Source organism: Schistocerca nitens, chromosome 4 (genome assembly GCF_023898315.1).
Source record: "Schistocerca nitens isolate TAMUIC-IGC-003100 chromosome 4, iqSchNite1.1, whole genome shotgun sequence".
NCBI lineage: Eukaryota > Metazoa > Arthropoda > Insecta > Orthoptera > Acrididae > Schistocerca > Schistocerca nitens.
Window position 1 is genome coordinate 975,605,418 of NC_064617.1, and position 23,956 is coordinate 975,629,373.

Here is a 23,956-nt window from a genome sequence, read left to right on the forward strand (position 1 = left end):
AGTTCAGAACAATTAAAGCATTATGGGCAAGGCCCTCCAATCAGATCGAGATTTTGACGATCTAACGCGCCAGTTGGACAGAATTTGGCACGATATTCGTCCAGAGGACACCCAACAGCTCTATCAGTCAACGTCAAGCCGAATATCTGTGGCGGCCGAGTGGTTCTAGGTGCTTCAGTCTGGAACCGCGCGACCGCTACGGTCGCAGGTTCGAATCCTGCCTCGGGCATGGATGTGTGTGATGCCCTTAGGTTAGTTAGGTTTAATTAGTTCTAGGTTGTAGGGGACTGATGACCTCAGACGTTAAGACCCATAGTGCTCAGAGCCATTTGAACCATTTTGAACCTAATATCTGTTTACCTAAGGACCAGAGGTGGATCAGCGCGTTACTGACTTGCTCACTTTATGAAGCTCTTTCTCTTGAACAAGTAACCCAATTTTTAAGAAATTTTAATCATTTGTTTGCCTGTACACAGGCATCACATCTACCGATTTCCGTCCCATTCGGACAATTCCTTCTTTGTGTGCTGTTTTTGTGTTAGACTTTATTTCACCTGTACAGGAACGTCGTGGCTCGATCTGACTGGAGTATTGTTTGCACAAAGGTCTTGAAGACTGCCATCAAGGATGAAAACTAACTACTTGGTGTAGAATATTGTTCAAAGTACGCGAAGACAATTCTACTGGACAATTCAAGTACCTGGAAAGTTGGTGCAATTGTTATATTAAAATATCCGTAGACGCAAATGAAAAAACTTCTCCTGGCTCCAGATGTCTATGCGCCCTTAGAGACACGTTCAACTCTAAAGCGATATGGCACTCTGCAAAAATGAAGATCTACAATACCGTTATATACCCCAGTGTCCTCTATGCTTAACAAAGCTGGGCACTAACTTGCAGGTAGATGCGAAGACTTCTAACACTTGAAAGTAAGGCGATATGAAGAATCTGAGGCCCAAGCAGAGACGGAGGTAACCCGGAGAGAACAAGAAAGAATAGTGAAGTTTATGAGGTAATGAACCAGCCTAACGTTTTGCAATATCAGAAGAGTAGAGTCGTCTGCTCTTCTGGTACTCCAAACGTTAGACTCCCCTCGGCACGTCAGGTAATCCGTATGCCAGAGTCCCGACTCCCTAAGCAAGCTTTCATTTCTCGCTTACAACAAAAGGACACTGGGTAGGCCAAGAAACAGGTGGGAAGACGGCACAGAGGAATATAGTTCAAATGGGTCTAAGCACTATGGGACTTAACATCTGAGGTCATCAGTCTCCTAGACTCAGACCTACTTAAACCTAACTAACCTAAGAACATGACACATCCATGCCCGAGGCAGGACTCGAACCTGCGACAGTAGCAGCCGCGGCCTTCCAGACTGAAGCGCCTAGAACCGATCGACCACAGCGGCCGGCACAGAGAAAGATGCGGAGGCTTTGAAGGTAATCCTCTGGGAGGGAACGGCAAATGACAGAAAACACTGCAGACTGATTGTTGACACAACGCATGGTTTAGTGGACCGGCGACAGCCGATAAGTACATGAGTAAAATAAAATATTGTTCCGTTAGTGAAATAATTATTTTAAAAAAAACTTCGATCACTCTGAATTTTGCTGAACCTGTGTCGCAACTCGTCGTGACAGTTGAATAACATGCGAAGTGCAGCCCCTCGCCGTCTCATCATCTTAAATGCTGGGCGCAACACGTGAGGGCAGGAACACCGACCCGTGCTTGTTAGGTGGTTGCCACACGACAGTTACAGAGGTACAATGATGGCTTTCACTACAAGTTGGCTTTGTTTCTGGTGAATATTCCGGGTTGTACGATCATGATCCGTGAAATATTTTTGTTCCTGAACTTTGGTCCAGAGCTCTCGTTAGACATCGTCAGAGGAGCTCCTGGTTCTGCAGAGTCTGGTCCGCTGACGGCCGGACGTTGAGAGCGACGTAAGTATTGAGGAATAGGGGCATGGCAGAAGTTTACACTTGATCGGCAGAGATAATCCTTGTCAAAGATAAAACACATGTCAAACTACCGAGTGTCAAAGAAAAAATAACTTAAAACATGGCAACAACCTGTACAAAAATTCTTTTGTTACCTAAATATGGCCGGCCGGAGTGGCCGTGCGGTTCTAGGCGCTGCAGTCTGGAACCGGGCGACCGCTACGGTCGCAAGTTCGAATCCTGCCTCGGGCACGGATGTGTGTGATGTCCTTAGGTTAGTTAGGTTTAATTAGTTCTAAGTTCTAGGCGACTGATGGCCTCAGAAGTTAAGTCGCATAGTGCTCAGAGCCATTTGAACCATTTTGAACCTAAATATGTAACTTCCCATTATGTTTGTTTCTTTATGGTATTTAGCCCAACTTCACCTCCCACTATACAAAAACGTACGTATTACCAAAACTATGTCCCCACAAACTGTTATTCCAACTTAAACTCGTGCGATAACCTTGATTAAACAGAACTTAATTTGAACTGAACTGTAACTGATCAGAAAGCAACCTGTCTTTATATTAAAAGGCGCAACCGAAGTAAAACAATTATCTGGCCCTACTCAAAATTTCCACTTACCTCGCATTGTTGCAGATTTCTCAAAGTACAAAGCAAACAGCAAGCAGACAACGGTTAAGCTAAATTTTTGTTTCTAAATACATATTCAAACTGTGGTAATGCACAATGATAAACAGTGCGGTTGCGAGAATAACTATTCCTATGAAATGATATTCCAAGACAACGATTGTAGAATGAAGTACGTATTGAAAAAGAAAGAGTAAAGCTTCGATTGACCGTCATACATAACACTGGCCTGAACAATAATATGCTTAATAAAGTAAACAATGATTTAAGGAGGTTATAATGTTAACAGAGAATTTATATAAAAAACAAATAGCTTAATCGGTTAATATATATGGTAAGGCATGACTCAGGGAAGTGGAGTGGTCTTTCTCTCAGCTCTTAGCAAGTTAACTAACTGTCAATAATCATTCCTAGCTGCGCAGTGCTGCAGTCTTACCTCAAACTACCTCTCTTCATAAATAATAACGTTCAATGAATTTTCGCCTTCCCGTGTACACATCATATTCATCCTTGCTGCCCTTTACAATAAATCATTTGTCATCTAACAGGTACCATCGCAAATGAATCTATCACTACAAAATATATCCACCACCTACCACACTTCACCTAAGAATGTACGAGGTGCATTCAAGTTCTAAGGCCTCCGATTTTTTTTCTCTGGACTGGAAACAGATAGAAACATGCGCAATATTTTAAAATGAGGCCACGTTCATTGTCAATACGTCCCAGAGATGGCAGCACCGTATGGAAGATGGAATTTTACCGCCAGCGGCGAGAATGAGAACTGTTTTAAATACTTAAAATGGCGACGTTTTCCTTACTTGAACAGCGTGCAATCATTCGTTTCCTGAATTTGCGTGGTGTGAAACCAATTGAAATTCATCGACAGTTGAAGGAGACGGGTGGTGATGGAGTTATGGATGTGTCGAAGGTGCGTTCGTGGGTGCGACAGTTTAATGAAGGCAGAACATCGTGTGACAACAAACCGAAACAACCTCGGGCTCGCACAAGCTGGTCTGACGACATGATCGAGAAAGTGGAGAGAATTGTTTTGGGGGATCACCGAATGACTGTTGAACAGATCGCCTCCAGAGTTGGCATTTCTGTGGGTTCTGTGCACACAATCCTGCATGACGACCTGAAAATGCGAAAAGTGTCATCCAGGTGGGTGCCACGAATGCTGACGGACGACCACACGGCTGCCCGTGTGGCATGTTGCCGAACAATGTTGACGCGCAACGACAGCACGAATGGGACTTTCTTTTCGTCGGTTGTGACAATGGATGAGACGTGGATGCCATTTTTCAGTCCAGAAACAAAGCGCCAGTCAGCTCAATGGAAGCACACAGATTCACCGCCACCAAAAAATTTCGGGTAACCGCCAGTGCTGAAAAAATGATGGTGTCCATGTTCTGGGACAGCGAGGGCGTAATCCTTACCCATTGCGTTCCAAAGGGCACTACGGCAACAGGTGCATCCTACGAAAATGTTTTGAAGAACAAATTCCTTCCTGCACTGCAACAAAAACGTCCGGGAAGGGCTGCGCGTGTGCTATTTCACCGAGACAACGCACCCGCACATCGAGCTAACGTTACGCAACAGTTTCTTCGTGATAACAACTTTGAAGTGATTCCTCATGCTCCCTACTCACCTGACCTGGCTCCTAGTGACTTTTGGCTTTTTCCAACAATGAAAGACGCTCTCCGTGGCCGCACATTCACCAGCCGTGCTGCTATTGCCTCAACGATTTTTCCAGTGGTCAAAACAGACTCGTAAAGAAGTCTTCGCCGCTGCCATGGAATCCTGGCGTCAGCGTTGTGAAAAATGTGTACGTCTGCAGGGCAATTACGTCGAGAAGTAACGCCAGTTTCATCGATTTCGGGTCAGTAGTTAATTAGAAAAGAAATCGGAGGCCTTAGAACTTGAATGCACCTCGTATCAGACTGCGCAGAGGGAGACAAGAAGATGCATGACACAGCTCCCACCGCTTTGAATGGAAAGGGTCCACTGTGCGCGACTAGGTGGCTGAACATAATTTACACCCGTTGGGCTCTCCCAGCCAACAGTGGCGTAAGACTTTGCTTTACTTTACTTTTACGTCCTCCCACATACGTCTCGCGAAATGACCATACCTACAAATCGGAGAAATGAGAGCTCATACGCAATGTCCGCGCGTGGAACAGGGAAAGACGATAAATATAGTGGCACCAAAAACAACCTCTGCTACAAACCTTACGATGGCTTCCGTAACATAGATGAGGATATAGATGTGGTAGTTCTTTCGGTAAGAGCATCGTACTGAGATGGAAACCCGATGGGGCACACAGTTTCACTCTTTTCAGGCATTTTATTTCTCGCTGAAACTACACTCCTGGAAATGGAAAAAAGAACACATTGACACCGGTGTGTCAGACCCACCATACTTGCTCCGGACACTGCGAGAGGGCTGTACAAGCAATGATCACACGCACGGCACAGCGGACACACCAGGAACCGCGGTGTTGGCCGTCGAATGGCGCTAGCTGCGCAGCATTTGTGCACCGCCGCCGTCAGTGTCAGCCAGTTTGCCGTGGCATACGGAGCTCCATCGCAGTCTTTAACACTGGTAGCATGCCGCGACAGCGTGGACGTGAACCGTATGTGCAGTTGACGGACTTTGAGCGAGGGCGTATAGTGGGCATGCGAGAGGCCGGGTGGACGTACCGCCGAATTGCTCAACACGTGGGGCGTGGGGTCTCCACAGTACATCGATGTTGTCGCCAGTGGTCGGCGGAAGGTGCACGTGCCCGTCGACCTGGGACCGGACCGCAGCGACGCACGGATGCACGCCAAGACCGTAGGATCCTACGCAGTGCCGTAGGGGACCGCACCGCCACTTCCCAGCAAATTAGGGACACTGTTGCTCCTGGGGTATCGGCGAGGACCATTCGCAACCGTCTCCATGAAGCTGGGCTACGGTCCCGCACACCGTTACGCCGTCTTCCGCTCACGCCCCAACATCGTGCAGCCCGCCTCCAGTGGTGTCGCGACAGGCGTGAATGGAGGGACGAATGGAGACGTGTCGTCTTCAGCGATGAGAGTCGCTTCTGCCTTGGTGCCAATGATGGTCGTATGCGTGTTTGGCGCCGTGCAGGTGAGCGCCACAATCAGGACTGCATACGACCGAGGCACACAGGGCCAACACCCGGCATCATGGTGTGGGGAGCGATCTCCTACACTGGCCGTACACCACTGGTGATCGTCGAGGGGACACTGAATAGTGCACGGTACATCCAAACCGTCATCGAACCCATCGTTCTACCATTCCTAGACCGGCAAGGGAACTTGCTGTTCCAACAGGACAATGCACGTCCGCATGTATCCCGTGCCACCCAACGTGCTCTAGAAGGTGTAAGTCAACTACCCTGGCCAGCAAGATCTCCGGATCTGTCTCCCATTGAGCATGTTTGGGACTGGATGAAGCGTCGTCTCACGCGGTCTGCACGTCCAGCACGAACGCTGGTCCAAGTGAGGCGCCAGGTGGAAATGGCATGGCAAGCCGTTCCACAGGACTACATCGAGCATCTCTACGATCGTCTCCATGGGAGAATAGCAGCCTGCATTGCTGCGAAAGGTGGATATACACTGTACTAGTGCCGACATTGTGCATGCTCTGTTGCCTGTGTCTATGTGCCTGTGGTTCTGTCAGTGTGATCATGTGATGTATCTGACCCCAGGAATGTGTGAATAAAGTTTCCCCTTCCTGGGACAATGAATTCACGGTGTTCTTATTTCAATTTCCAGGAGTGTATAAACTTTGCACTGAACATGCGCAAAATATCAGACATACCTTATTGTCGCCAGGTTTCGTCAAAGGAGCTCACTTTCCTTGTGGCCTATCGTCACACATGCTGTTGTCCAGCTACTCTCGTTCCTCGAATTTAGAACGGAAGACAGACAAGAGCCGCTTTCCAAGGTGCAGAAACAGTCGATCTTATCGCTCGTTGGTGTCACCGCAGAGAGAGCAGATGCTGTGTGTGTGTGCGCCACGACGTGTTCTGCTTGGTGTCAACCGCCATCCGTCATCGCCGCTGACGTACCGCCGCTATCGCTTACCTAGGCGCCGCCGTCTCGCTAGCCCGGCGTCGTCCTATTTAGAGGCGTTTCTCCCGGACATCGTCGCGACGTTCGGGCGTTCCTTGCTGGCCAGCATCTGGGTCTTTATCACTGTACTCACATCACGTGTGCAGCGGTCTGAGGGAAGTTCTGCAGCCACGAGGGAGCGAAATCGGCCTGTGCTGTCACACCTCGCCTGTGCTCAACACTTCGCTAACAGATGGCACCGAATGTTGGCGATGCCATACCGCGTGGACATAGAACCATCTGACTCACTCCTGCTTGCAGGTGTGAATCAAGCAGTCACTTTGAAAGTAAAAGTACAGAATGACTAATCGAAGCTAATCATCGGGATATACAGGATGGTCCATTGATAGTGACCGGGCCAAATATCTCACGAAATATCAAACGAAAAAACTACATAGAACGAAACTCGTCTAGCTTGAAGGGGGAAACCAGATGGCGCTATGGTTGACCCGGTAGATGGCGCTGCCATAGGTCAAACGGATATCAACTACGTTTTTTTTTTTTTAAATAGGAACCCCCACTTTTTATTACATATTCGTGTAGTACGTAAAGAAATATGAATGTTATAGTTGGAACACTTTTTTTCACTTTGTGATAGATGGCGCTGTAATAGTCAGAAACGTATAAGTACGTGGTATCACGTAATATTCCGCCAGTGCGGACGGTATTTGCTTCGTGATACATTAGCCGTGTTAAAATGGACTGTTTATCAATTGCGGGCAAGGTAGATATCGTGTTGATGTACGGCTATTGTGATCAAAATGCCAAACGGGCGTGTGCTATGAACGCTGTTCGGTATCCTGGACGACATCATCCAAGTGTCCGGACCGCTCGCCGGATAGTTACGTTATTTAAGGAAACAGGAAGTGTTCAGCCACATGTGAAACGTCAACCACGACCTGCAACAAATGATGATGCCCAAGTAGGTGTTTTAGCTGCTGTCGCGGCTAATCCTCACATCAGTATCAGACAAATTGCGAGAGAATCGGGAATCTCAAAAACGTCGGTGTTCAGAATGTTACATCAACATCGATTGCATCCGTATCATATTTCTATGCGCCAGGAATTGCATGGTGACGACTTTGAACGTCGTGTACAGTTCTGCCACTGGGCACAAGAGCAATTACGGGACAATGACAGATTTTTTGCACGCGTTCTATTTAGCGACGAAGCGTCATTCACCAACAGCGGTAACGTAAACCTGCATAATATGCACTATTGGGCAACGGAAAATCCACGATGGCTGCTACAAGTGCAACATCAGCGACCTTGGAGGGTTAATGTTTGGTGCGGCATTATGGGAGGTAGGATAATTGGCCCCCATTTTATCGAGGGCAATCTAAATGGTGCAATGTATTCTGATTTCCTACGTAATGTACTAGCGATGTTACTACAAGATGTTTCACTGCATGACTGAATGGCAATGCACTTCCAACATGATGGATGTCCGGTACATAGCTCGCGTGCGGTTGAAGCGGTATTGAATAGCATATTTCATGACAGGTGGATTGGTCGTCGAAGCACCATACCATGGCCCGTACGTTCACCTGATATGACGTCCCCGGATTTGTTTCTGTGGGAAGTTGAAGGATATTTGCTATCGTGTTCCACCGACAACAACTGACAACAAGCGTCAGCGCATTGTGAATGCATGTGCGAACACTACGGAAGGCGAACTACTCGCTGTTGAGAGGAATGTCGTGACACGTATTGCCAAATGCATTGAGGTTGACGGACATCATTTTGAGCATGTATTGCATTAATGGGGTATTTACAGGTAATCACGCTATAACAGCAAGCGTTCTCAGAAATGATAAGTTCACAAAGGTACATATATCACATTGGAACAATCAAAATAAAATGTTCAAACGTAAGTAAGTTCTGCATTTTAATTTAAAAAACCTTCCTGTTACTAATTGTTGGTCTAAAATTGTGAGCCATATGTTTGTGACTATTGCAGCGCCATCTATCACAAAGCGAAAAAAAGTGTTCCAACTAAAACAATCATATTTCTTTACGTACTACACGAATATGTAATAAAAAATGGGGGTTCCTATTTTAAAAAAACGTAGTTGATATCCGTTTGACCTATGGCAGCGCCATCTAGCGGGCCAACCATAGCGCCATCTGGTTTCCCCCTTCAAGCTAGACAAGTTTCGTTATTTGTGGTTTTTTCGTTTGACGCTTGTTTCGTGCGATATTTGGCCCGGTCACTATCAATAGACCACCCTGTGTAGGGTGGCTCACGAAATTTGTCACCATTTGTTTCGTACATAATTTATGAGTCGCACTGGATATGCTCTTGAGCATGTCAACAGCAGTAGCAGTAGAGCTTGGAGGAACAAGTGAGTTACGAAATGACGCCTAGTTCACGATACCGTCGCAAGGAGACCAGTGTTTACAAGATGGCCGACATTTGACTAGTGTTTACAACATGGCCGACATTTGACTAGTGTTTACAACATGGCCGACATTTGACTAGTGTTTACAACATGGCCGACATTTGACTAGTGTTTACAACATGGCCGACATTTGACTAGTGTTTACAACATGGCCGACATTTGACTAGTGTTTACAACATGGCCGACATTTGACTAGTGTTTACAACATGGCCGACATTTGACTAGTGTTTACAACATGGCCGACATTTGGACGACTAACAGCGCAGTAGCGGTGGCAGTTGTGTTAGCTTTACACGAAACGCAAAGCCCTGCTGCGATTCAGAGGCGGTTTCGGCAACAGTTTAAAACACAGTGCGCCACTTGCAAGAGAACTATTCACAGACTGTATGATGAAATTGTACAGGAAGGATCAATACCGGAAGCGAAGCGACTTCGGCCGAAGCCTGTATTGCAGCGATTCGGGATCATTTGACTGATGACGTAGTTTCCTCGTCATGGCCGGTTTCACCTTCATAGAATCGCCTGTCAACTCCATAGTGTGGCGTTCAGATTCTACGAGTTTCCTCTTTTCCTCCAAATCGCTTATCAGCGTTTCACGAAGTTCTGTCTTCTTTTCTTCAAATTCTTTTGCTACTGCCCTTTTTTCGATAGTGTACGCTCTTTCTAGACACTCATTTAAATAATACCTTGAAACGATGGTTAAACGCGACCACTCTCTATAAGCTTGTTCTAACTTCTTCAGTTTTCCGCTATATTATGGGTGTATACCATTCTTCAAGTGCTGGGGCTGTTTCTCTAAACCGGCAGTTTGTCTTGGTACATTTGCTCTTTAATTTCCGTGTATTCTTCAGATTTCCCCATGTCTGTTTCCCTTGCTGCTTCTGTATCTTCTTCGCTTTCATCGTGCTCGTCATTCTCTCTGTCGTCGTCTAAGTTATTATGCTCGAGTATAATGACTTTTCTGGAGACTAGAAATCTACTCTGTAGGAATCAGCATGGGTTTCGAAAAAGACGGTCGTGTGAAACCGAGCTCGCGCTATTCGTCCACGAGACTCAGAGGGCCATAGACACGGGTTCACAGGTAGATGCCGTGTTTCTTGACTTCCGCAAGGCGTTCGATACAGTTCCCCACAGTCGTTTAATGAACAAAGTAAGAGCATATGGACTATCAGACCAATTGTGTGATTGGATTGAAGAGTTCCTAGATAACAGAACGCAGCATGTCATTCTCAATGGAGAGAAGTATTCCGAAGTAAGAGTGATTTCAGGTGTGCCGCAGGGGAGTGTCGTAGGACCGTTGTTATTCACAATATACATAAATGACCTTGTGGATAACATCGGAAGTTCACAGGCTTTTAGAGGATGATGCTGTAGTATATCGAGAGGTTGTAACAACTGAAAATTGTACTGAAATGCAGGAGAATCTGCAACGAATTGACGCATGGTGCAGGGAATGGCAATTGAATCTCAATGTAGAGGAATGTAATGTGCCGCGAGTACATGAAAAGTATCATTTAGCTACAATATAGCAGGTCAGCAACTGGAAGCAGTTAATTCCATAAATTATCTGGGAATCTGGGAGTAGGCATTAGGAGTGATTTAAAATGGAATGACCATATAAAATTAATCGTCGGTAAAGCGGATGCCAGACTGAGATTCATTGGAAGAATCCTAAGGAAATGCAGTCGGAAAACAAAGGAAGTAGGTTACAGTAACCTTGTTCGCCCTTGCTTGAATACTGCTCACCGGTGTGAGATCCGAACCAGATAGGGTTGATAGAAGAGATAGAGAAGATCCAACGGAGAGCAGCGCACTTCGTTACAGGATCATTTAGTAATCGCTAAAGCGTTACGGAGATGATAGATAAACCCCAGTGGAAGACTCTGCAGGAGAGACGCTCAGTAGCTCGAAACGGGCTTTTGTTAAAGTTTCGAGAACATACCTTCACCGAGGAGTCAAGGAGTATATTGCTCCCTCCTACGTATATCTCGCGAAGAGACCATGAGGATAAAATCAGAGAGAGTAGAGCCCACACAGAGGCATACCGACAATCTTTCTTTCCACGAACAATACGAGACTGGAATAGAAGGGAGAACCGATGGAGGTACTCAAGGTACACTCCGCCACACACCGTCAGGTGGCTTGGGGAGTATGGATGTACATGTAGATGTAGATCATGATGAGATATTTGTACAACGTGTCAAAATATTCCACTACGTAGAAGTAACTGTTTACGTGGTACACAAGTGGGCCGTAAAATATTTTATAAACAGGCACTTTTTTATTATAGTATCCGTGGGCCATGACGGTGAATCCTGGGACGACACACTGACAGCCGGGAAATACCTATCTTTCCATCGTTCTACATACAACAAATCTATACTGACTATAGCATCCGTCTCTTAATTTCGAACTGGCCTATGGAGAATCCCCGGTAAATCGTGCAGAAAGGGAGCACCACAGCTGCGCTTATCCAGACGCTCCGTTCAGTGGATTCTTAAACGTGACCTCCCGGTGTTTCCATACGTCTGCTCAGAGGCTCAGTGCAGAACACAAGCGTGATTGGTGGACAATCGGGAGCAAAGTGTCAACAACGTCTGGTTTTTAGGCGAGGCGCATTTTAATTTGGACGATGCGGTTAACGAACAAAATTTACTCTTTTGTACCTCTGAAATCCTCAAGTAATTCATGAACGACATCATGCTCCGAGGATTACAGTAAAGGTCGCAATTTCCAGTCACGGGTCTGTTGGACCCTTTTCCTTTGCAGAAACTGAACAGTGCGCGTTATTTGAGCATACTCCGCAACAACTTCATTTGACAGCTTTTTGCTACTGCTTCCAGGTCGTTTCAGTGACACACAATTTTGGACCACCAATAGTCCAGATCTCAACCGCATTTGACTTCCTTCTTTGGAAGTACCTGAAGGAAACAATTTTTCCGTAACGTCTAGACGAATTAATGGAGCTAAGACGCCTTATTTTTCAGGTTTGCTGTGAAATCATGGACGGAAGACATGTGCCGTACGGTTATCGCTAACGTTCGTGTTCTTGTGAAGGAAGTTAGGAATGAAAATGGCAGACGTACTGAGCATGTGCTGAGTTAGAACAAACTTTCACTAAGTGTTTTCCATGGTAGTATATGTTCCTTTGAGTTTGTCTTGACAGTGAAGTGTCTATTCAGAAACAAAGTGATGACCCATTTCGTGGGTGAACATTAGATGAACAGAAAGGGGAGTACCGCAACTGTAACAATAGAGAGAACCCGACTCTTTGATTTCGAGATATTTTACATTCAAGGTTTATAGACCGACAGAAAACAAAATTTAAGCAGTGAATTCCGGAGGAAAGGGTGTGGTCATCAGTCCCCTAGACTTAGAACTACTTAAACCTAACAAAGGACATCACACACATCCATACCCGAGGCAGGATGTGGACCTGCGACCGTAGCAGCAGCGCATTTCCGGACTGAAGCGCCTAGAACCGCTCGGTCACAACGGCCGGCTTTTATGAAGCATCAGTTAAAATTGTACTCAATGAACCCCTATAAGGTTGAGACGAGCGGGAGAGCGAAATGCTAGCAATGGGGAGCAACAGTGGTGCGTGATGTCGCTTCACCTAGGCCTGTAGGCCGCTGCACCTCGCCGTGTTGCCGGCGACGTCCTGTGTGACGGGAGAGACACGGGCGCTGCATGTTGACTGCTCCAGGACACACACAAAAGTGAGTCTGAGTGACCCAGCTCGTTCCCATTTAAGACCTCGGTCGCAGCAGGAACACAGCAGAGTGTCAGGGTAGTCACTAATTTCTGTTGCCACCCTAAACGCCCATTCTTACGGAAAGCAAAGTCGCTCCCCAGCGAGTCCTGAGTGAACTCTCCAGATCATCCAAGTAAAGCACTCCGTCTTCAGGCCACAAGTGGCCCGTCGGGACCATCCGACCGCCGTGTCATCCTCACAAGGGAACCTCCCCATCGCACCCCCCTCAGATTTAGTTATAAATTGACACAGTGGACAGGCCTTGAGAAACTGAAGACAGATCAATCGAGAAAACAGGAAGAAGCTGTGTGAAACTATGAAAAAATAAACAAAATTTAAAACCTGAGTAGGCCAAGTGTAACATATCCAACATCTAGGACTATGTAACACGAAGAGCGGCGTGGTCCCGTCATTAGAGTGAGCAACTGCGAAAGGAGAGGTCCTTGGTTCGAGTCCTCTCTCGAGCAAAAACTTTACTTACTTTATTTTCGCAAAGTTACGATCTGACCGTTCATTCATTGACGTCTCTGTTCACTGTAATAAGTTTAGTGTCTGTGTTTTGCGACCGCACCACAAAACCGTGCGATTAGTAGACGAAAGGACGTGCCTCTCCAATAGGAACCGAAAACATTTGATCGCAAATTTATAGGTCAACCTATTCCTCCACAGGAAAACACGTCTGAAATATTCTATACGACACTGGTGACGGCATGTGTGTCACATTACAGAAATATGTTGTCGACCCACCTAACTTGCACACGTGGCGAATGGGTAAAAAGATTCTTCTACCTTGCCCGATTTAGGTTTTCTTGTGGATGTGATAATCACTGCCAAAAAAGTGATGAAAACATTGAGTTTGTCGCATAAACGGCTACAAATGAATGCAACAGTTTCACAGTCGCACAGTTTTCCCTGTGCTCTGTCAAAACAAACGTTTTTAACGTTTTCAAGTTTTTCCGTGTGTAGACCGTCAAATCCTGCATATGTCCAAGCAAATCTGAACATGTCCTGGAATTTTGGAGAGCAAAGTTCATCATGTCTGAGTGCATGAACTTTGATAATTGTCTGAAAATAAAAAATTAAAACTTTTCACTCGAGGGAGGGTTGAACCAGGGACCTTCCGTTCCGTAGCAGGGACCACGGTGCTCCTCAGTGAACAGGTACCTTAATGTGACATATCTTGCACACGGACTACTCAGTTTGTATATTTTGCTTATTTTTTTCATAGTTCCATACAACTTCTTCCTGTTTTCTCGATTGATCTGTGTTCAGTTTTTCATGGCCTATCCCTGTGCCAACTTATAACTAAATCTGAGGGGGGGGTGCGATGGGGAGGTTCCCTTGTCAGTAGAGGATGTGGATAGGAGGGGCGTGTGGTCAGCACACCGCTCTCCAAGTCGTTATGATGGTTTTCTTTGACCGGAGCCGCTACTATGCGGTGGAGTAGCTCCTCAATTGGCATCACGAGGCTGAGTGCACCCCGAAAAATGGCAACAGCGCATGGCGGCTGGACGGTCACCCATCCAAGTGTCCCGACAGCGCTTAACGTCGGATATCTCACGGGGACCGGTGTATCCAATGCGGCAAGGCCGTTGCCCCGGATTATCCAAGTACTCCAGGTGTGTTAGGTTGCCATTACCTGGCTGTCCCGATAGCAAAATACCTCGCAGGAATGTATCCCTACGCTCTTGGCGTCCTTCTTCTAACCAAAGAGCTCACTAACGGTCACCACCATTTAGGTGACCATCAATGATTCTAAAGGGCGTTTATAAATTAGTTACACGAAAGTAACCTACAATTGTGAAAAGGGCAAATAAGTTACAGAAATTTTGATACAGCACTGAATGCATGATATGTTCAAAGCTTCGTTTCCGGCTAATCCGTTAGTTTCTGGCATTCCTAATAGGTGGCACGCGCGAGTTAGTTATTCCAACAGTCGTCATGGAATCCTATGATGGTACAGTGTTCTATCCGCTACTACAGTTCAGGGACAGTTCCGACCTAAATATCGCAAGTCACCACCTCAAAGAGAAACTGTTGTTAACTGGTACAATCGTTTCACTGAAGCTGGCTGTGTATATCACACAGGACGCTGGGTTAGGGTCGGCGATCAGTTGAACAAGTTCGCCAATCTTACATTTGTAGTCCGGATACATCAACGAGAGATGCTACAGAATTTATTTTCCAGCAAGAAGGCGAGCGACCACATCGTCACTGTGAAATTGTCGCGTATCTCCGTAGGAATGTGCCGACTTGGATTTGACGTGGTGGAACAATATCCTGACCACCACGATCATCTCATTTAATCCCAATGAAAAGAACGAACTTCTACGACGCCCTACCTCGCTTTCACCGAAAGGGAATGAAATAAGTAAAAATGAAAAGGAAGTTCCAAATCCCAGTTTTGACCAAGGTTTTCTGGAGGTTTCCTGTGGGTGTCCTCGTCTGGTAACTGGCGGTAAAGAACCGACTCGGTAATGAGCCGCATCTCACACAGTCTGCTATGTCCATTGCAGTAGAGAGTGGAGGAAAAAATTGCTCCGCTTGCGTCGTTCTGTTGAGCTGCCTTGTTTCAAACTAGCGTTCGCCTTTTCAGTGCGTGTGCTAACAAGTCTCCAATGGTTTTCAACAACGTCTCACTAGGAGGGGATCTTCCTGACTGTGTTCCCGTCGCGGTGCGCCCTTGATACTCGGGCGCGCCGTGGGATGAGAACACGTTTCATGGCTATCGCTGTGGCTCCGTGTCAGGGAACAACGAACTGCGGTAATCCGGCTCTCGCAAGCAAAGGTCGCAGAGTGGCGAGGTCCTGTGCGGAGGCGGCTGCTCCACCCGCCATTATTTATCGTGTTTACGCGGACCCGATCGCGTTGTAAGGGCCTTAGCCTTTGGTAACACACGGACCACAGCCTGGGCCGAACTGCTGTATAACTTGCGTCACATTAGTGCTGTGGCGAGCACGCTGTGAAAGCCTGGAATGAGTTAAGGGCCGGCCGCAGTGGCCGAGCGGTTCTAGGCGCTTCAGCCTACGGTCGCAGGTTCGAATCCTGCCTCGGGCATGGATGTGTGTGATGTCCTTAGGTTTAAGTAGTTCTAAGTTCTAGGGGACTGATGACCTCATATGTTAAGTCCCATAGTGCTCAGAGCCATTTGAACCATTTGAGACACGTTGAGTGTCTTTAATGCAGTGGTTTTATTGCCTTATGCGTCCTCATGCCGTTGGTCATTGCTGGTTCTTCCGCCTTTAGGGGCAGTTTCCCACACCTAGGACAAGAGAGTGCCCTGAACCTCTGTCCGCTTCTCCACTCTCTTTGACGAGGTCGTACTTGTAGTTATTTAATGAAAGTCACATTTGAAGACAATAAAGAGTAACTAATCTTCATTAATAACAGACAAATAGAAATCATGTTTTCAGCGGTCAGTGTGCTGAGAACAACCTACAAATTACGGTATGTATGCAGAAATTAATTAAGTACAGCAACGCGTTTTGCTATCGATGGTATTAACGCAAGGTGGTTTTTACTTCATTCGGCACTAAACTAAGAACATTGCCATAAAATCTCTAGTAAATAATTTATGATACTTTAAGCTCATCGTTGCTTATCCTACTAAAGTGGCATATTTGAACCGACTTCATACGTTTCATATACATAATGCGCAGGAATGTGGCATTAGCAGCAACGTAGGCTGTGAGGCTGTTGAGTGGAAGCGACTAGGGGTTGTGACGGTGTACTGACAATTTAGTCGTGATACCATCTATTAAGAACACTGTCGTGAAACATGATTCAGCACTTTCGTAAAGAGGACGCAGATTTAAGAGGCCAGACGAGGACACTTGGAGAAGGAGCTATTTCCTCTGTACTACCTTTGTTTCCAACGTATTGTCAGAAAAAGGACATCTCAAGGAAGCCTCCTGTTCGTGAAGGTGCTCGTGATAAAACAGAGCATCGTGAAGTCGTGATGAGCCTGTTATGGGAAATCCGTCGTCACACAAAAGGAAACTGATGGAAGAGTTGGAAGGTTCGGTAATGGTACTAGTCAGTACTAAAATTTTATACTAATGGCTACGAAAGTTTAAAAAAAATGTAAGTACACAAACACGCGTTATTCTTTATTATTCATTACATTCTGATACGTATAATAACGCGTCGCGTTGCTTTAGTGGCATCACTGTGTTTATTAATCTGTTAGCAGGCTCGATCAACATCGGATTTTCTTAGAATACACTACTGGCCGTTAAAATTGCTACACCAAGAAGAAATGCAGATGATAAACGGGTATTCATTGGACAAATATATTATACTACAACTGACATGTGATTACATTTTCACGCAATTTGGGTGCATAGATCCTGAGAAATCAATACCCAGAACAACCACCTCTGGCCGTAATAACGGCCTTGATACGCCTGGACATTGAGTCAAACAGAACTTGGATGGCGTGTACACGTACAGCTGTCCATGCAGCTTCAACACGATATCACAGTTCATCAAGAGTAGTGACGGGCGTATTTTGACGAGCCAGTTGCCCGGCCACCATTGACCAGACGTTTTCAATTGGTGAGAAATCTGGAGAATGTGCTGGCCAGGGCAGTAGTCGAACATTTTCTGTATCCAGAAAGACTCGTACAGGACCTGCAACATGCGGTCGTGCATTATCCTGCTGAAATGTAGGGTTTCGCAGGGATCGAATGAAGGATAGAGCCACGGGTCGTAACACATCTGAAACGTAACGTCCACTGTTCAAAGTGCCGTTTGTGCGAACTAGAGGTGACCGAGACATGTAACCAATGGCACCCCATACAATCACGCCGGGTGATACGCGCTTCCCATGACCGTTCACCGCGATGTCTCCAAACGGATGCGACCATCATGATGCTGTAAACAGAAACTGGATTCATCCGAAAAAATGGCGTTTTGCCATTCGTGCACCCAGGTTCGTCGTTGAGTACAGCATCGCAGGCGCTCCTGTCTGTGACCCGGCGTCAAGGGTAACCGCAGCCACGGTCTCCGAGCTGATAGTCCGTGCTGCTGCAAACGTCGTCGAACTGTTCGTGCAGATGGTTGTCTTGCAAACGTCCCAATCTGTTGACTCAGGGATCGAGACGTGGCTGCACGATCCGTTACAGCCGTGCGGATAAGATGCCTGTCATCTCGACTGCTAGTGATACGAGGCCGTTGGGATCCAGCACGGCGTTCCGTATTACCCTCCTAAACCCACCGATTCCATATTCTGCTAACAGTCATTGGATCTCGGCCAACGCGAGCAGCAATGGCGCGATACGATAAACCGCAATCGCGATAGGCTACAATCCGACCTTTATCAAAGTCGGAAACGTGATGTTACGTATTTCCCCTCCTTACACGAGGCATCACTACAACGTTTCAGCAGGCAACGCCGGTCAACTGCTGTTTGTGTATGAGAAATCGGTTGGAAACTTTCCTCATGTCAGCACGTTGTAGGTGTCGCCACCGGCGTCAACCTTGTGTGAATGCTCTGAAAAGCTAATCATTTGCATATCATAGCATCTTCTTCCTGTCGGTTAAATTTCGCGTCTGTAGCACGTCATCTTCGTGGTGTAGCAACTTTAATGGCCATTTGTGTAGTATGCTCGCTATAAGAGTGCTCTTATAACTAGAACGTGCTATTTGTCGTTGATAACATGTGTGTTTATTCATTTGAGCATTCTTACGAAAACTACAGTCCGCGTTAAACGTGTGTATATCTAACTTTATGCTATTCTCGTAGCACGGTTCTACAATGTATGTGTTAAACTCAGCTAGTACGTAAATATTAGCTCAAGTGCAGAACTTGTTTAGACCACTTCGTAAAGCTTACAACGTCACTTCGCTTCAGAAAATCGCAGTAGTACCACACACAAACTTCTTGACGTTTGTTGAGGTAAGATGGCGGCGTCATGCTTCAGTAACAGATGCGCCATTGTCAGTGCAGTCAGTTTAGTAATGTCTGTGCTTGGCGTCCAACTGCCGAACGGGGCGGGATTTTAACTACCGCGTAATCACTGCACATACGGAGTGGTCGTAATTGGAGTGCAGCTACACACAGAGGTGCTGCGTGGTCTGCGATTACCGTACGGTAACGAAATTTGGTAGATATTCTAAGTCGTTAATGCGGAAACAATTTACGCTGGAAAAAAATTAGTTCCAATTTTTGCCACCAGGAGCGAATCTGGCGCTGTGAATACAAGAAAGACGTACAGAAGTGATTGCACATGTAATGGTTCAAATGGCTCTGAGCACTATGGGACTTAACATCTATGGTCATCAGTCCCCTAGAACTTAGAACTACTTAAACCTAACTAACCTAAGGACAACACACAACACCCAGCCATCACGAGGCAGAGAAAATCCCTGACCCCGCCGGGAATCGAACCCGGGAACCCCGTGCGTGGGAAGCGAGAACGCTACCGCACGACCACGAGATGCGGGCGCACATGTAATGGATTATGAACAAGACATGAGCAAATATGTCATACAATTGAGAAAGGCATAATTTTCATGTTGTTATTAATCGTCAGTTACGCAGTTTGTTTAGTATGAGCACTGGAGCCGTCGACGGAATGCTGTGCAGCGCCAGATTTGCACCTGTTGGCCAAAATTGGAAAGAATTCTTTTTTCCAGCGTAAATAGGCTCCGCATTAAGGCATTAGAATATCTACCAAGTTTCGCTGCCATACTGAACCCCTGTGAGTAGCTGCACATTAATTATAACAATCCAAGTGGGATACGCCACAGTCTTGCAACGAAACTGTTCTCCTAGTGGTGCTGTTACTGTATACCCCAAATATCAGTGGCAATCAAAGTTTGATTCAGATCTGCCGACGTGCTGAAAGAGCCTAATAGGTATGCGCCTGCTGGTTTGAGACCTGGTCTGACAAAGACATTAATTCGTCGCAACGTAATCGTACTAAAGAGAAAAAATGTTCAAATGTGTGTGAAATCTTATGGGATCCAACTGCTAAGGTCATCAGTCCCCAAGCTTACAGACTACTTAACCTAAATTATCCTAAGGACAAACACACACACCCATGCCCGAGGGAGGACTCGAACCTCCGCCGGGACCAGCCGCACAGTCCATGACTGACAAAAGAGAATTAGTCAGTTTAGAGAGCAATACGAAATAGTCATCCGAGGTACGAAAGAACACAAAAACAAATTTGTATACAGCCGTGGTTCAGCCTATTGCAAATTCTGGCAAGAAATGTTGGCACAATACACACAGAACCGACAACACCCTGAAAGTCCAGAAAATTTGTTCAAAAATGGTTCAAATGGGTCTGAGCACTATGGGACTTAACTTCTGAGGTCATGAGTCCCCCTAGAACTTAGAACTACTTAAACCTAACTAACCTAAGGACATCACACACACCCATGCCCGAGGCAGGATTCGAACTTGCGACCGTAGCGGTCACGCGGTTCCAGACTGAAGCGCCTAGAACCACACGGCCACACCGGCCGGCCCAGGACATTGATCGTGTGTGATGTGCAGGTAGAGGTCATGGCCGAAGACATCATTAGCACTTGACAAAATTGGGTATCAAAAATTGTTTCTGTGTCGTTATTTTAGACGAGTACAGGACGAAACACGGCCGGAAAAGATACTGGAGCAACGTCAATGAACAAGCCGATGTGGCGGTCGCCCTAGGAACACGTGGCCGCAAGAAGAGAGAGAAGATTTTGCAACTGGGGAATTTCAGGAAATCAACTAGCAAAACAGACAACTGTGGCTTTCGAGATGGTGGAAACGTCCATGGTCCGTAGAATCCCCGACTTAAGAAAGAAAGAAGAGACGTCCGAGATGTCAGCAGCGCCGAAAAGCGCCAAGTTCCACCCACGCAGGCCTGCCGTGAAATGTACCGAGCAGGCAGGCGATAGCAGCGACTGCCTTTCTAAGCGACGGGTGATACGTTCACGAGATACTCCAGCCGAAGGCCGTTTTATCGGAATATCTTCGCACGCGTGCCGCCATTCACTGGCTGGAGCCGTAGCGGCAGCCAACAGCTTCTGGACATAACGCTTTGAAAGCGACTCCGGCACCAGCCACAACCAGCTGTTCGCGGCGTTTGCTTCCGCTAGCTGTACGCGGGTGAGCTACTTTCTAGGACCTTAAAACAGACACGCGAGTTCAGAAAGTCAGAAGGAGTTTATTGCCGCGTGGTAATGGCCACATAAATATTCAGTGTCGTGGTGAACGTCGATTGGACTTTTTTTGTGTTTTGGTAAGTAGAGCATTACGTCAGCATACTACTGTCGCCGAGTGTGGGTACTTAGTAGTGGCTGCGGGCGCGCCGGGGCTGTAACTGAAATTAACTGCATATTGGAATTCCACAAAACTGGAAAACTGCAGCCTGCGTTTACAGGCCTATTAAGCTACTGCAGTGCCACGAACTTAATCACGTGAATGAGGATACAAAGTTGTTGTTGTTGTTGTGGTCTTCAGTCCTGAGACTGGTTTGATGCAGCTCTCCATGCTACTCTATCCTGTGCAAGCTTCTTTATCTCCCAGTACTTACTGCAACCTACATCCTTCTGCATCTGTTTAGTGTATTCATCTCTTGGTCTCCCTCTCAGATTTTTACCCTCCACGCTGCCCTCCAGTACTAAATTTGTGATCCCTTGATGCCTCAAAACATGTACTACCAACCGATCCCTTCTTCTAGTCAAGTTGTGCCACAAACTTCTCTTCTCCCCAATCCTATTCAATACCTCCTCATTAGTTATGTGATCTACCCATCTAATCTTCAGCATTCTTCTGTAGCACCACACTTCGAAAGCTTCTATTCTCTTCTTGTCCAAACTATTTATCGTCCACGTTTCACTTCCATACATGGCTACACTCCATACAAATACTTTCAGAAACGACTTCCTGACACTTAAATCTATACTCGATGTTAACAAATTTCTTTCCTTGCCATTACCAGTCTACATTTTATATCCTCTCTACTTCGACCATCATCAGTTATTTTACTCCCCATATAGTAAAACTCCTTTAGTACTTTAAGTCTCTCATTTCCTAAACTAATTCCCTCAGCATCATCCGACTTAATTCGACTACATTCCATTATCCTCGTTTTGATTTTGTTGATGTTCATCTTATACCCTCCTTTCAAGACTCTGTCCATTCCGTTTAACTGCCCTTCCAAGTCCTTTGCTGTCTCTGACAGAATTACAATGTCATCGGCGAACCTCAAAGTTTTTATTTCTTCTTCATGGATTTTAATGCCTACTCCGAACTTTTCTTTTGTTTCTTTTACTGCTTCCTCAATATACAGATTGAATAGCATCGGGGAGAGGCTACAACCCTGTCTCACTCCCTTCCCACCCACTGCTTCCCTTTCATGTCCCTCGACTCTTATAACTGCCATCTGCTTTCTGTACAAATTGTACAAAGTACGAGTGAAAAAACATTAGGTGCCAATGCAACGCATGTACTGAGAACGATTATGAGCTTAATTTCATGATATGAGACGTAAGGTGATTATGTCGGTATACAAACTATTCTCTCCGACAATTCTTTTCTTGTATCACAGTACGGTGTTCAGTATCCTCTACCACCTGTATCATTCTGACGCTAGAACTTCAAAAACACATTTAGTCGTTCAGTAGGCTTCTCGTAAAGAAATGGTCGCCATAATGTCTCGTAATCTGCACGAAACACGCCACTCGACGTTTATGTACGACGTGAAATATTCAAACTCGAATATCTCGAATATCTCCTAAAATAAACCACGCACAAAGCTCAGACTTTCACAAAATTCTCAGTACTGCAGTCGAATTTCGTCAACGACACGAGAACCGATCAAACGGACGAATTTCTTCATTTTGGTACCAATCTGATCAGCGCGGTTTCCCAGAACGCGGCTCCTGAGCGACCATCTCGACTCTTAGATCTGAGGCACAAAGCCCTACTCAAACGAGCAGGAAATGCTGTATTCCTATTATCTAGTATGTTAAGCCTCTCCCGGATGCTGTTCAATCTGTATATAGAGCAAGCAGTAAAGGAAACAAAAGAAAAGTTCGGAGTAGGTATTAAAATCCATGGAGAAGAAATAAAAACTTTGAGGTTCGCCGATGACATTGTAATTCTGTCAGAGACAGCAAAGGATTTGTAAGAGCAGTTGAACTGAGTGGACAGTGTCTTGAAAGGAGGGTATAAGATGAACATCAACAAAATCAAAACGAGGATAATGGAATGTAGTCGAATTAAGTCGGGTGATGCTGAGGGAATTAGATTAGGAAATGAGGCACTTAAAGTAGTAAAGGAGTTTTGCTATTTGGGGAGCAGAATAACTGCTGATGGTCGGAGTAGAGAGGATATAAAATGTAGACTGGCAATGGCAAGGAAAGTGTTTCTGAAGAAGAGAAATTTGTTAACATCGAGTATAGATTTAAGAGTCAGGAAGTCGTTTCTGAAAGTATTTGTATGGAGTGTAGCCATGTATGGAAGTGAAACGTGGACGATAAATAGTTTAGACAAGAAGAGAATAGAAGCTTTCGAAATGTGGTACTACAGAAGAATGCTGAAGATTAGATGGGTAGATCACATAACTAATGAGGAAGTATTGAATAGGATTGGGGAGAAGAGGAGTTTGTGGCACAATTTGACTAGAAGAAGGGATCGGTTGGTAGGACATGTTCTGAGGCATCAAGGGATCACAAATTTAGTACTGGAGGGCAGCGTGGAGGGTAAAAATCTGAGAGGGAGACCAAGAGATGAATACACTAAACAGATGCAGAAGGATGTAGGTTGCAGTAAGTACTGGGAGATAAAGAAGCTTGCACAGGATAGAGTAGCATGGAGAGCTGCATCAAACCAGTCTCAGGACTGAAGACCACAACAACAACAACAACAGTATGTTAAGCAGCCACTCAGATCGTCTCGAGCACTTCTACACTCATGGGATTTTTGATGTCAGCCAATCTGATTACGACAAGTAGAAATCTTGTAATTACGAAACTGAATAAAATTTAATGAAAACAATGGTATCAACGCAATTCAGCAGGTTCTCTAGTCGTAAGTTTACTTCATACACGACCAGAATGGCTACGTATTCTACAAAGCTTAGAATCTGTATCTGTTTTGCTTACCT

The 23,956-nt window shown here is 45.8% G+C and overlaps 1 protein-coding gene across 1 annotated transcript in view; it reads right to left on the minus strand.

The window, feature by feature from the left end:
- LOC126253674 (mannose-binding protein C) overlaps nucleotides 1-23,956 on the minus strand; it is a 921,466-nt gene that overhangs the window by 238,847 nt on the left and 658,663 nt on the right. The window lies entirely within an intron of this gene.